This window comes from Macrotis lagotis, chromosome 1 (genome assembly GCF_037893015.1).
Source record: "Macrotis lagotis isolate mMagLag1 chromosome 1, bilby.v1.9.chrom.fasta, whole genome shotgun sequence".
Lineage (NCBI taxonomy): Eukaryota > Metazoa > Chordata > Mammalia > Peramelemorphia > Peramelidae > Macrotis > Macrotis lagotis.
In genome coordinates this window covers 899,027,224-899,040,501 of record NC_133658.1, presented here as the reverse complement: position 1 = coordinate 899,040,501, position 13,278 = coordinate 899,027,224, and positions in this window count along the sequence as shown.

Here is a 13,278-nt window from a genome sequence, read left to right as displayed (position 1 = left end):
GCCAGTCACAGTCAAGTCTGGGATCCTGGCAGAACTGGTCACTTGATGAGACACTTTATATACTATGGTATACCCATTGGAATCATCTGGGTCCAGGGGCTGGTTATGGATCAGTTTGACTGGAGATGACCTTGAATTCAGTGGGAGTCATTGGCCTTTTTAAACTCAGGTCCTCCTGACTCCAGGGCCGGTGCCCACTGTGCCACTTAGCTGTCCCTCGTTGGCCTTTTTAAACTAAGGTTTTTTAACAGGTCTCAGTTTAACTGAGGCAATGCCCATTCAGTGGTTAAGTCTAAGTAAGAAATGAAGCAAAGAATTATAATGATTCAGAATTTGGTTGCTATTCTATGTTATTTTTTGCCCTATTCTCAAAATCATCAGGTAGCTTGTTTCTCTGGCTCTGCTTACTTTGTTCTGCATCCACACACATCTTCCCATGATTCTTTAGAATCTTCTTGCTCATTCTCTTTCACATTACTATAGTATTTCATTTAATTCATAAAACCTAGCCATCCCCCCAATCCATGGACTCCAGTTTTTTTCCAGGTTTTTCATTTGGGGGAGCTATCTGCTACTATGAATATTTGGGATCCAGTTTCATTTATAAAATAGCTCGTGTTGGCCTCTGATTTCAGCAAGGAAGATAATGGACCTCATATGTAGAACTGCAGCCAGTAAGACTTAAAGGGTTCCCCAGAGAGACATTTAAACAAATGGTTTCTATTTCTTTCTAACTCACTGGTATTGATGGTTTCCGAGGGGAAATATGCTCTAGTCTCCAAACAAAAAAGCTAAAGGCTGCTTCTCCTCTCTTGGAAGAGGGAACCTTTCTGGAGGTGTGTGATGGGAATGATACATTCTAACAGACTAATATGGTCTTAGATTGCCTTGTCCAGGAGTAGAGAGAATACGCTTCCAAAACCCTCTGCTCTGATCAGACCACAGCTAGAATATTGGACTCATTTCCAGCCAAACTAGAAAAGACCATAATACATTGTAAAGTTTGGAGAGGAGGATGAAGGAGGAGGGTGACCAAGATGGTGGAGGACCTTGGAATCACCTTGTGAGTCAACTATTTAAGTATTGATTCAGTTTCTTGAAAGACATTTAAGGACAGCTAGATGGTACAGAGGATAGAGCACCAGCCCTGGAGTCAGGAAGACTTGAGTTCAAATATGACCTCAGACACTTGGCACTTATTAGCTGTATGACCTTGGGCAAGTCACTTAATCCTGATTGCCTGCTATCCAGGGTCATATCCCATCATCCTGATTCCTTTCTGGCCAATGGACACAAATGACCCTGGGGGAGAAAGTGAGGCTGGTGACTTAGCACCCCTTTACTCATATCCAATTCACCTACTTATTAAGGAATCACTTCCTAATATCATAGTCTCCTTTGAGAATGAGGGACAAACAATACAACAAAAAGCTTTGATTATATATTCAGGGTATACCAAAATTGGGAATAGGAATGCCACCCAGAAGTGGAATTTCCCTTGTACTGTTTTGACTTGGAGGGCCAGAACTAGGAGTAACTGGTGGAAGTTGTTAAGAGGTGCATTTAAACTCCCTGAAAAAAATAACTGTATTACAATTAAAAAAATTATATATATATATATATATATTTATTTATTTATTTGTACACACACACACACACACACAGAGGGTCACACTATCAGCACATGTCAGAGGTGAGATTTGAACCAGGTCTTCCTGTTTCTCAGGTCATGCTGCCATTATTACAATATATGGCTATCAGAAGAGAGGATAAAATCAGAATAAACATACTTGTTAGTGAAGCGGCCATCTGGATCCTTTTTGACCTAATTCTGACATGGGTATATCATAGTATATAAGGTGTCCCATCAAGTGACCAGTTCAAGGATCCCAGACTTGACTGTGACTGGCCAGTTTTAAACATATTTTTTTCTCTCTGTCAAATGAGGAAACTGAGGCATAGAGGTTCCAAAGAATTGGTGGATACAAGTTAAGCAGGAAAGGGGGCAAGAGATCAACTCTTCTAGGCTTAAAATGGGGAAAAGGTAGGTGTTGATTTCAATTTGTAGGATGGAGAGATTGGTTGGACCATCCATGGGGGTATAACAATCTAGATTGCCAGTTGGGAATGGTTATAAGAAATGGTATGACTTGGTGTAGGCCAAGGACCATTGGAATGATCTCTGAATCTCTGGTGGGATTGAAATTCATGTTTGTTTGGGAGTCAGCAGACCTGGGTTTGAAGGATGATTCTTCTACCTATTGTCTGTGTGACCTTGGGCAAGTCATTTCTCTTCTCTGTGCCTGATTTCCTCATCTGTAAAATGAGATTGGACTGCATCACCTCTGTACTCTCTCCCAGTTTTTTTTAAGTCTTTGATCCTAAGTAGGAGAAAAGGGGCTGGCAAAGTCTGGGGAAAGAGTAGGAAGACAATAGCAGCTGGAAGGCAGGATGGGCTGGAACAGGTGGCTCTGGGCTTTGTAGAATATACAGCAGCAGCAGCTGGGGAACGGGATGGTCTAGGGTAGTTGTCTGGTCATACCTTGGGAGGGTCTGAAGAGTTTGTCTGGGGAGGGGGGGCAGTGAGAGTGCCCCCAGCCCCACAGTAAGGGAGACTGGAGAAGATGCAAGACAATTAGAAGGCAGGTGTGTTGGGCCTCAAACTTAAATAGATTGAAAGCCAAAAGGATTAAAAAAAGCTTGGGAGGGTTTCAGTCTTTCTTTCTCTATCTGTCCCTTTCTCCCTCCTCACTCTTTCTCACTCTGCCTCTCTCTGTCTCTCTGTCTCTCTGTCTCTCTCTCTGTCTCTGTCTCTGTCTCTCTCTCTCTCTCTCTCTCTCTGTCTGTCTCTCTGTCTCAATCGCTGTTTCTGTCCTCTCTCTCTCTCCTTTCTTTTTTCCTGGCCTCCCATCCCCTTCTCTGTCATTTCATCACACTAGTGAACTCAGTATGGAAACTCCCTCTGCTCAGAATAATTTTTGAGAATTCATCAGGTTACAAAGGGAACTGATTATATGAAAATACAGCAATTAATTTTTTTTTTTTCACAACAGTTCAGGGATCCCAGTTTCAGAATCCTGTTGGAGAGCTTCTGGCAAACTGAGGAGGTAACTGCCCCATAGCACAGCCTCAAAGGCAGATGTGGATCCCAAATTTTCCAGTTCACCTTCTTGACCATGGTGCTCCTGGGACTTCAGACACAGGACTGCAGTGTGGTCCATGGGAAATGGTCCTCCCTTTTGGTCATTTCTAAAATAGCCCAAGTGGGTTCGGTGCGGTTAATCATGGAGCACGGGATCTGATAACCCTTCTGGCTGCCTCCCCAGATCTTGAGGTTCTGATTCCTCAGCCTCTCAAGTGTCAGATGGCCACCTGGAGAAGTGTATATCCTTCTGGGAAAAGTTATGATCTTCTCCATTTTGGTGAGCTCATGAGTCAGATCTTGGGAGAGGCTGCCAGGATGGGGCCAGGCCCTGATGTTCACAATGCACTTGAGGGACCCAGCCCTTCTCTTGGTCCTGTTCTGAATTACCTAAGAAGAACTGACCTCTGTCTCACCTTCTCTACTGCCAGGCTCTGGTCTCTCCAGCTTAAGAAATTCATTTACTAATAGGGTGTGTGCTTAAGTCAGCAAACAGGTGCCTGTGATGATGAGCTATTAGTAGGCCACCCAGAGCTGGGCCCCTGCAATGGAGGAGAAGTGCTTTTGTTTTCAAAGAAATCTACAGCTCTGGTTACTTGTCCTTTGGGTTCTGCCCCAGTTGCCTATTTCCCCACCTCAGTCCACTCACCAGATCCTACAGATCTCTAGAGGTTAAGTGATTTGCCCAAGGTCACACAGGGTATGAGGGCCTGAATTAGGATTTGAACTCAGGGCTTCTTGATTCAAGTCCTGTTCCCCCAGAGGGATCTTAGAACATAAACTGAACTTGGAGGATCTTTACTTAGAGCAAAACATTTTGAAACAAAGAAGATGGGATATTAGAGCTGGGAGAGACCTTAGAACATAGAAAAGCTGAACTGGGAGAACCCTTAGAACATAGAATGTAGAAGAAATGTTTGAAATGTTTGAAATGTTTGAGTTGGGAGACTTCTTAGAACAAAGAATGTTAGAAGAAAGAACATGGAATGTTTGAGTTGGTAGATACCTCAGAACAGAATGTTAGAGGAAAGAATGTGAACTGGGAGGTTACTTAGAACATTGCTAGAAGAAAAAATGGGGAATATTTGAACTGGGAGAATACAGAATATAGACTACTAGAAGAAAGAGGTTGGAATGTTTGAGCTGGGAGGACTCAGTACATAAAATGTTAGAAGAAGAAACATGGCATATTTGACTCTTAGAAAAGAGAATCAGAAATAGCTAAGCTCCAGGGATTTGGGGGCTCTTCTATTCATGGAATCATAGACCTAGAATTAGTAGGAAACTTAGAGATCTTTCATTTCATAGATGAGGAGACTGAGTCCCATGGAGGCAACGTCTAGACTGCTCAAGTTTACAGATGAGAGAACCAAAGTCCTAAGGTATCATTTCCTGATGTTCTGGGATCCTGGTTGCTGATGATAACTAATTCAGTTCATCCAGAATGGAGTGCAGAAGCCCAAATTAATTTTGCAGTATTTGCTGCTTGTCTCATAGGGGATGCAGACTGGGGTGAGGACTGGCTAAGGGAAGGGGGCAAGGACAGAAGACATGCAAGGAGGTTGTTCCAGATGGTTTCTCACAGGGACCACTGCCCTGAGCTGTTAATAATGAACATGTGGGGCATTGGAAAGCTTCATAACAACTGTGTATTCCCAAGGGGTCGTGTGGGAAGTGCAGAGACATGAATGGTTTAATTAATTGGGGAATAAGGTACTGAAATACATAAGATGACGCAGCTGTGTCCAGCTAATGATTTTTTAAAGTGTAAGAGCTTCCAGTAAGGGGTGGAGGAGGGTAAGAAAGCATCCAAGCATCTTCAAGGAAGGGAGGTGGACAGGTTGGGCTGCAGAATTAAAAAGTCTTGGGCTCAAGTCCTGATTCTGACTTAGACTGGTAGGGGACCCTGGCCAAGTCCTTAATTTGCAAGGCCTCAAACAATTCTCAAAGATTAAAAGTTACAAATCAGATACACTCTGTATCTCTAGATGCACTTTCCATACCAGGAGGTCTTTGTGCTGAACAATTCCACCATTCTCCCCACCAAGAAAACTCTTCATGGACAATTTGGAGAAGCTAAAATGTAAACCTGAGCTTCCTCAGAGACAGTGTAGAGGGTTAGAATAGAAATAGTTTGGGATTTGGATTCTAGATCTGAAACCTCCATGAATCTGCACAAGCCATCACCCCTCTCTAGAATTCAGGTTCCTTGTGTTAAAACTGAGAGAGTCAGACTAGGCTCTCAAAGGGTATGGTGCTTTAAGAATGAGAAGACCCAGGTTCATATGTCAAGTAAGATATTTATTACTTCTGAGTGACCTTGGCCAGGTCACTTCCTCATGCCTCCATTTTTCCGTCTATAAAAATTGAGGGAAATGGCTAAGATCTCTTCCAGTTTTAAATCTATAATCCTTTCAACCAATCAATCAATAAATATTTATTGTGTCTACTATGGTTCAGACTAAGCACTAGGGAAACAAATAGAGGCAAAAAACAGCCCCTGCCCTCAAGATGCTCATCATTTAATGGAGAAGATGACATGCAAGCTAATACATTCAAAGTAAGCTACATAGTGGGGCATGGGAGAGCAGTTAGAGGGAAAGGGCTAGACTCAGGATCAATTTGTTAGCTACCTACTATGTGATGGCACCAGAGACACAAGCACAGAAGAACCCTTTACATCTACAGCAGAGGCACAAGAAACCCACAGTAACTTTTGGAGGGGAGAGGAGTGATAATAACTAGGAGGGAGTCAGGAACCTCCCATGGAACAGGTCTCCCAGAAGCTGACCCTTGGATATATTCCAAGGGGATCCCAAGGGGTAGAGGGGGAAGGGAGAGCATTTTAGACATGAGTCACAGATAGGACTAAGGTTTGGAGATGGGAAATGGGAGGCGAGGAAGTCCCAGGGACCAAATCTCTCCTCTGACATTGCCTGGGTTGTGAAACTGTGGGCAACATATTCTTTGTTTTTCATCTGAAGGTTGATACTTGCTGCAGATTCAACCTCCCAGGATTTTGGTGAGGCTCCAGTGAGATGGGCATTGTGTTTTAGAAACATCAGGTTTTTTTTGGTCTGGGCTTGTGAGGAAATGTCTTCTTTCCATAGAGCTCAGCAACTCAGATCATATGGATCCAGGGCTAAAACAGTTTGGAGGTCATTGTGTCCAACCCACTCATTCAACAGATGAAGAAACTGAAGCAGAGGGAGACATGATATATCTGAGGTTATATAAGGATAGCAAATGCTAGAGGCAGGATTTGAACATTAGAGCTAAAGCTATGTCTTACAACTGGAGACTCAGAGTTGCCTAGGGGTCCTTAGAGATTAAACGCTATTGTTCAGTCCTATCTAATGCTTTGTGATCTCATATTTGAGATTTTCTTGGCAAAGATTCTAGAGTAATAGCTTGCCATTTCTGTCTCCAGTTCATTTACAGATGAGAAAACTGAGGTAAATAGAGTAAAGTGACTTGCCCAGAGTCACACAGAATTTGCTGTTCAAATGTTTCTCTTTGTGACCTCATTTTGGGGTCCTCTTGGCAAAGATACTGGAGTGATTTGCCTTTTACTACTTTAGTTCATTCGACACCTGAGAAAATTGACCCAAACAGAATTAAGTCACTTGCTCAGGATCACATAGCAAGTAAGCCTCTGAAGCCAGGTTTAAACCTAGGAAGAGTCTTCCTGATTACAGGTCCTTCTGGGACCTTCCTAGCTGTCCAAGGTTTAAAGAACTTATCCTCATTGCCCGAGATGGTGTCAGAGTCAGAATTTGAACCCAGAACTCTAAGACCTGTCCTCCCTCCACAATGCAATGTTGATTATAATTGGACCCTCTGGTTTCCATTAGCATGGAAAGTCTCCTGAGATACACCCAGCTGTTCTGTAACTTGGAATCTTGGGAAGTTGCCTTTAGCCCTGACAGGTACATGACCTGCCCTGGGTCCCACAGCTTTTTTTTGTCAAAGGTAAAACTTGAACTCACTCCTTGAGACTCTGAACAACTCTGTAGTTACTATGTCATGCTGCCTTTCTGAACTGTGATCATTAGTCTTGTATTTCGGGGTGCAGTAAGAGAGAATCAGCTAGGAAACAAAGAATATGTCAGTCCATATTCTGCCTCTAATATACTTGCTATGTGACTCTGATCAAGTCAGAATCCATTTCTAAGTCTGGAAAGTGCAAAGAGCATGCCAACCTGCATTAGTAAAAACAGTTTCCTCACTTGGAAGTTCCTTATAATGATGAAATCCCAGGTCCTAGCCAGCCCTTGTTCTTATTTCAATCTGATTGGGAGAAGATTTTTAGGTATGGGTCTTGCCGAGGGAAGGAGAACACTTTTTTTTTCCACCACTGTAGTCTTCAAGTCACTGGGTGGACAGTCACTTCTTAGGGGCATTATAGTGGAGATTCCTTTGGCATGTGGGCTGATCTAGAAGGTCACTTTGATCCCTTTTGATCTCTTTACATGAGCCCTCTGACATTGCCAATATCATGGCTTGTCTAATGGCTAGACTTGGGCTGGACTTTATTCAAAGGCCTTTTGACTGACTTCTCCTCTCCCTCCCCACCATTGCCCTTGGTGACGGGGCTGAGCTAGAAAGGTGGCAGACTCTTATCTGCTAACTATTTCTGCCAGATCTCTTTCTGTGAGCTCTGAGATCTTTGATTGTGGCATCTTGTCACTGGAGAGTTGATGTGGAGCTCATTTCTGTGCTGAATTTGACTCTGATGTCTCAGAGAAGGGAGGGGTTGTATACTTTGGATCCTCTAAATATGTTGGTCCCTTTCTGGAAGGTGTTCTCTACACAGATGTGTGATGGGGAGGAGGGATTATTCCTGGCTTTAGGTAGGGCAGTCAGTGAAAGAGATTCATTGGGAAATTGTTGTTCATCCTTTGTTTTTGAAGATCCATGATACCACAGGGTGACATCTTGATGCATCCAAGGTTTGAATTTAAGTGAGTCACAGTTTTCCAAAGAAAGAAGAAATGCCTATATTAAGAGCATTCTTAAGACCAAGAAGGAATATTGCCAGTCAAGATTTGGATTCACCTTTTGTTTTTTATATTTCCATCAATTAAACAATCAAAAAGGATCTCTTATATTTCTTAATCTGAGCCAGGCACTGTGTTGATGGGGATAAAAAGACAAAATATTGACAGTCCCTACCCTCATGGAGGTTACCTTCTACTGGAGTGGGATGGTGAGTTGAGGTGGGGAAGGGATTCATAACATGTTCACAGATGAGTAGATGGAGGATTTTAATTTTTATTCAACCTGTGATCCTCAGATAATAACCTTCTCTGCCAATCTGGATTGGCATCCTCTCTGCAATTTAAGGGCAGCTAGATGAGGTGATGGATAGTGTGCTGGGCCTAGAATCAGAAAGACTCATCTTCCTGAATTCAAATTTGGTCTCAGGACACTAACTAGCTCTGTAACCCCAGGCAAGTCACTTCACCCTGAGTGCCTCAGTTTCCTCATCTATCAAATGACTTGGAGAAGGAAATGGCAAACCACTACAGCATCTTTGCCAAGAAAACCCCCAAAGAGTTGGACATGACTGAATGACAATTGAAACTGTATACAGATGAACTTTACCTGGGGGCAAAACTGGGAGGGGGATCTGTGGGCAGATTGTAAGGGGTCTGTGAGCTTGGAGAGGGAAAATATAATTACACCTTTGTTTTCACTGTTATCAAGGTCCTTTGTAATCCTAGGTATTATTTTATACATAGAGAATGTGATAATGAAAAGGAATCGTTTTTTTCGTAATGAAAAGGGTTTGGTAGAAGGCCCAGGGGGTCAAAGGAAGAGAATGGTGGCCTTGGAGAGTTTCTTGGGGGCTCTGAGGAGAGATTGCTTAATTTGCCAGGGTCACACAGCCTGTAAATGTCAGCTCATAGGACTGTAGGTTGAAGTCTGAAATGAACCGCAAAGGCTATTTGGTGTCAACCTCTTTTGATAGAAGAGGACCTGAGTCCCAAGGAGGCAAGGTGACCATCACAATACTAGTATATCTCTGTGATGAGATTTCAATCCTCCTTCCTACGTCTTCTCCACTAAACCAAACTCCTTTCAATGGGACTTGGGCCCAGGTGGACCTCAGAAATGGGAATGGGAGAACTGGGAGGAACCTTAGAACAGAGAATGGAAGAACTGGAAGGGCTTTAGAATAGGGAATGTCAGGGTTAGGAGTGCCCTTAGATTAAAGAATTCCAGGGCTAGGAGGGACTTCCCAAGGAATGTCAGAATTTGGTTAAGGAACCTTAGAACACTATACTTTTTTTTAAGGTTTTTGCAAGGCAAATGGGGTTAAGTGGCTTGCCCAAGGCCACACAGCTAGGTCATTAGTAAGTATCTGAGACTGGATTTGAACTCAGGTACTCCTAACTCCAGGGCTGGTGCTCTATCCACTGTGTCACCTAGCTCCCCCAGGAGCCTTAGAACAAAGGATGTCGCAGCTGGGAGGAACCTTAGAATAGATGTCAAAGCTGGGAAGGGTCTTAGAACAGTGAATGCCAGAATTGGAAGGGACCTTAGAACAATGAACATCTGAGCTAGGAGGACCCTTAGAACAGGGAATGTCAGAGCTGGGGTGTAGGGTGGGGTCTTAGAACAGGGAATGTCAGAACCTGGTCCTTAGAACAGAGAATGGCAGAGCTGGAAGGGACCTTAGAACAAGGGTTGTCAGAGCTGGGAGAGACCTTAGAACAACAAGTCATTGTAGTGTCTTAGGTTCAGAATTGTAAGGAATCTGGCCCAACTTCATCATTTTATAGGGGAGGGAACTGGGTCCAGGGAGGTGAATTGACCAAGGTCACACAGGTAGTATTAGAAGTCAGACAGCAAATATCAGTCAGTCAACCAATGATCCTTTATCAAGTGCCTACAAAATGCTTGCCACTGTACTGAATTCTAGAGATAGACAAAAACAAAAGATAGCCCCTGCTCTCAAGAAGCTTCAAATCTAATGGAGACAACATACAAACAAAGACATTTAAACAAACTATCTATAAAATAAATAGGGAATAATCAAACACAGGGAAGTTAAGAGGGTGTAGGGAAGGCTTCCCGAAGAAGGAAGGAAAAGGAAGTCAGGGAGGTCTGGAGTCAGTGGAAGAAAGGGAGTATTGCAGGCAAGGGGGATAGCCAGAGAGAATGCCTGGCGCAAAATAAATGCAAAATCATTTGGGTGGTGGACAGGACTAATGGAGGTGAACAGGATGAAGTGCCTTGTCCAGGATCACCCAGCTAGTAAATGTCTGAGGCCAGATTTGAATCCAGGAAGATGAGTCTTCCTGACTCCAGGGTTGGTGTTCTATCCACTATGGCACTATCTGGTGTTTTCTGCTTATTAAGTGCCCACTCTATTAAAATTGTGGTACTCTATCGGGAATGTCTAAAGAGAAAGTAGACTGGGAGGAATCCACAGATGCAATGTTTTGCCATATATTTGTTGTTTCTACCACCCTGGGTTCTTTGTGTATCTTTCCCTTTTTCTTTATTCACAGGGCCATTACCGGAATCTCCTAATTGGTCTTTATGTCTCAGTTCTCTGCCTCCTCCAACCTATCTTCTACTTAGCCATCAAAGCTTCTAGTTTGAACTCCTCCCTCTCCACACACTTTGTGAGTGATATGGCTCCCTCTTACCTTTAGATTTCTGTTTGGTATTTAATGTGCCTCACAGCCTTGTCTTTTCCTAATCTTTCTAGTCTCCTCACACATCTATGATCCAGCCATGCTGACTCAATGCTGTTACTCTCTGTATCTTTACCCCTATGCCTAAGAATAATTGTCCTTCCTGCTTCCACCTTTTGGAATCCCTGTTTTTCTTCACCTAGCATTGTCCTTAATTTTGTCTTATTCTCTCTCTCTCTTTTTTTTTTTGCAAGGCAAATGGGGTTAAGTGGCTTGCCCAAGGCCACACAGCTAGGTAATTATTACATGTCTGAAGCCACATTTGAACTCAGGTCCTCCTGACTCCAAGGCTGGTGCTTTATCCACTTTGCCACCTAGCCACCCCAATTTTGTCTTATTTTCAATTACATGCAAAGGTAGTGTGAAAGAATAATTTCTCATAGTTTCTCATGTACTGTGGTATTGAAGAGGCTTCATATGGTTCACCTTGCTCCCTAGTTAAAAATTAAGATCTCCCCCATGTTAATCACAAACCTAGGAGGACAATGAGCAGCAAGAGTTAGCCAGAGTTCAGATAATAATTTGTTCAGAGATGATAATCTTTGTAGATGAAGTTGGGATAAAGATATTGTGCAAATTAATGATTTCCTCTATTCTTTGATTCTGTATTAAAATCCAATTTCTTTCCCAGTTCTTTGTGGTCCTTACCTCAGAATGCCCTTTACCTCTAGATTAGAGATAAGGTCTTAGAGAATAAAACTTAAAAATGTCTAACCTATATTTTCTGTCTTTTTATTTTAATCCTATATTCTTAAGATTACAGGTACTAGGGTTCACAGTAGTTCTCAACATTCAACCATTTGTAAATTTATGATTTCCGCATGTTTCTATCACCCCCTTTTTCCTCTCCTGTCCCTATGTCAGTGAATAATATGGTTAAAGTTGTACAGGAACAATCATGTTTAACATATTTCCATATTATCCATGTTGTGAAAGGGGAATTAGAACTAAAGGGGGAAAACCATGAGAAAGAAAGAAAAAACATAAAAGTAATTTTCAAAAGTGGGCATAATATGCTTTGTAGTAAGCAACAGAATGAAGGTCTTTCTCCCCAAGGTTATATGTTATTTGTGTGGCATGTATATTGGATGTATTTATATAAGGTACATGCTGTCTTCTCCATTAGAATTGCCCTTCTTGAGAGTAGAAACTATTTCAGGTTTACTTTGTGTCCTCATCATTTTGCATAGTTCAGGATGCATAATAAATGCTCAATAAAATTGATAGTCCTTGGTTATTGATCTGCCTTCAAGGAGCATACACTCTTTTTTGCTGATAATACTGTTTATTCCCTCCTACCCTGGAGGCTTTCCATTTAATTAATGCCACTTAACTGAATACATATGACCCACAACCCAAATGTCACAGGTTGACCAATAGGCTTGTTAGAGGAGTTGGCTGGTTCTCTTTTAATTTACTTGCTTCAACTGGGTGAAATGCTAAGGGTCTCGGGAAACATGCTGTCTGTTTTATTGTTGATTTAATAACGTCTTGATGATTGATTTAAAACTTTTAATCAGTGTAGCACTGAGGGATCTTCTGTACATGTGAGCAGTCAGAAAGCCAACTCCAAGTTCAAGGTATTTTGTGAGGTCAGTAGTCACTCAAAACCCTGGGACATGAACCCTCAATGATGTTGTACTTTTGCTTGAGCAACCAGAGAGCATATTAGTTCAAAGTAAATGACATTTACTCTACCTAGCAAAACATGTGACAAGAAAGATACTTTCCATTCATATGGGGGTACATTTTCCCACAGGTTACTACACACCAGTGGGGGAAAGGACACACGTAAAGAATATATATGGCCAGAGAATGTGAATGAGGGTACATGAGTGTTGATTTAGAACCAGATGACCTGAGACTGAATTCTAGCTTTGTTCCTTATTATGAGGGGGACCGTTACCTTTCTAGGTTACAGTTGCCTCAAGTGTCAGGTGGCAATGGATTAGATGACTGGTATTGGAGAGACTTCATATGAATCACCAAGCTTTGAAGGTCCTTTCCAGCTCTAAATCAATGAACTTATGCTTATAGAATATGCATAATTGGGGAGTGGAGAGTGTTCTGGTCACTGTGAGCTTTCATTTTGAAAGGATGTTGATTGACAAATAATTTCAAACTTGGGGAAGCTTCTTAGAGAGGATATGTGTGAAGAGGACTCCAGATATAATACATCGTGGGGGAACACTTCAAGATTCTAATACAATCCCTTTGCCTCCACTGGGAATCTTAGGATCTAGGGTGGTGTGGTGGATAGAACACTGAGTCTAAAGTCAGGAAGACCCAAGTTCAAATCTGATCCCGGACATTTGCCAGCTGAGTGATCTTGGGAAAGTCACTTAACTTATGGCTGAGTTTCCCCCATCTGAAAAATGGGGATAATAATCGTTTTATTCAGGATTTCTTTATTTCCTTCTCCCCTTT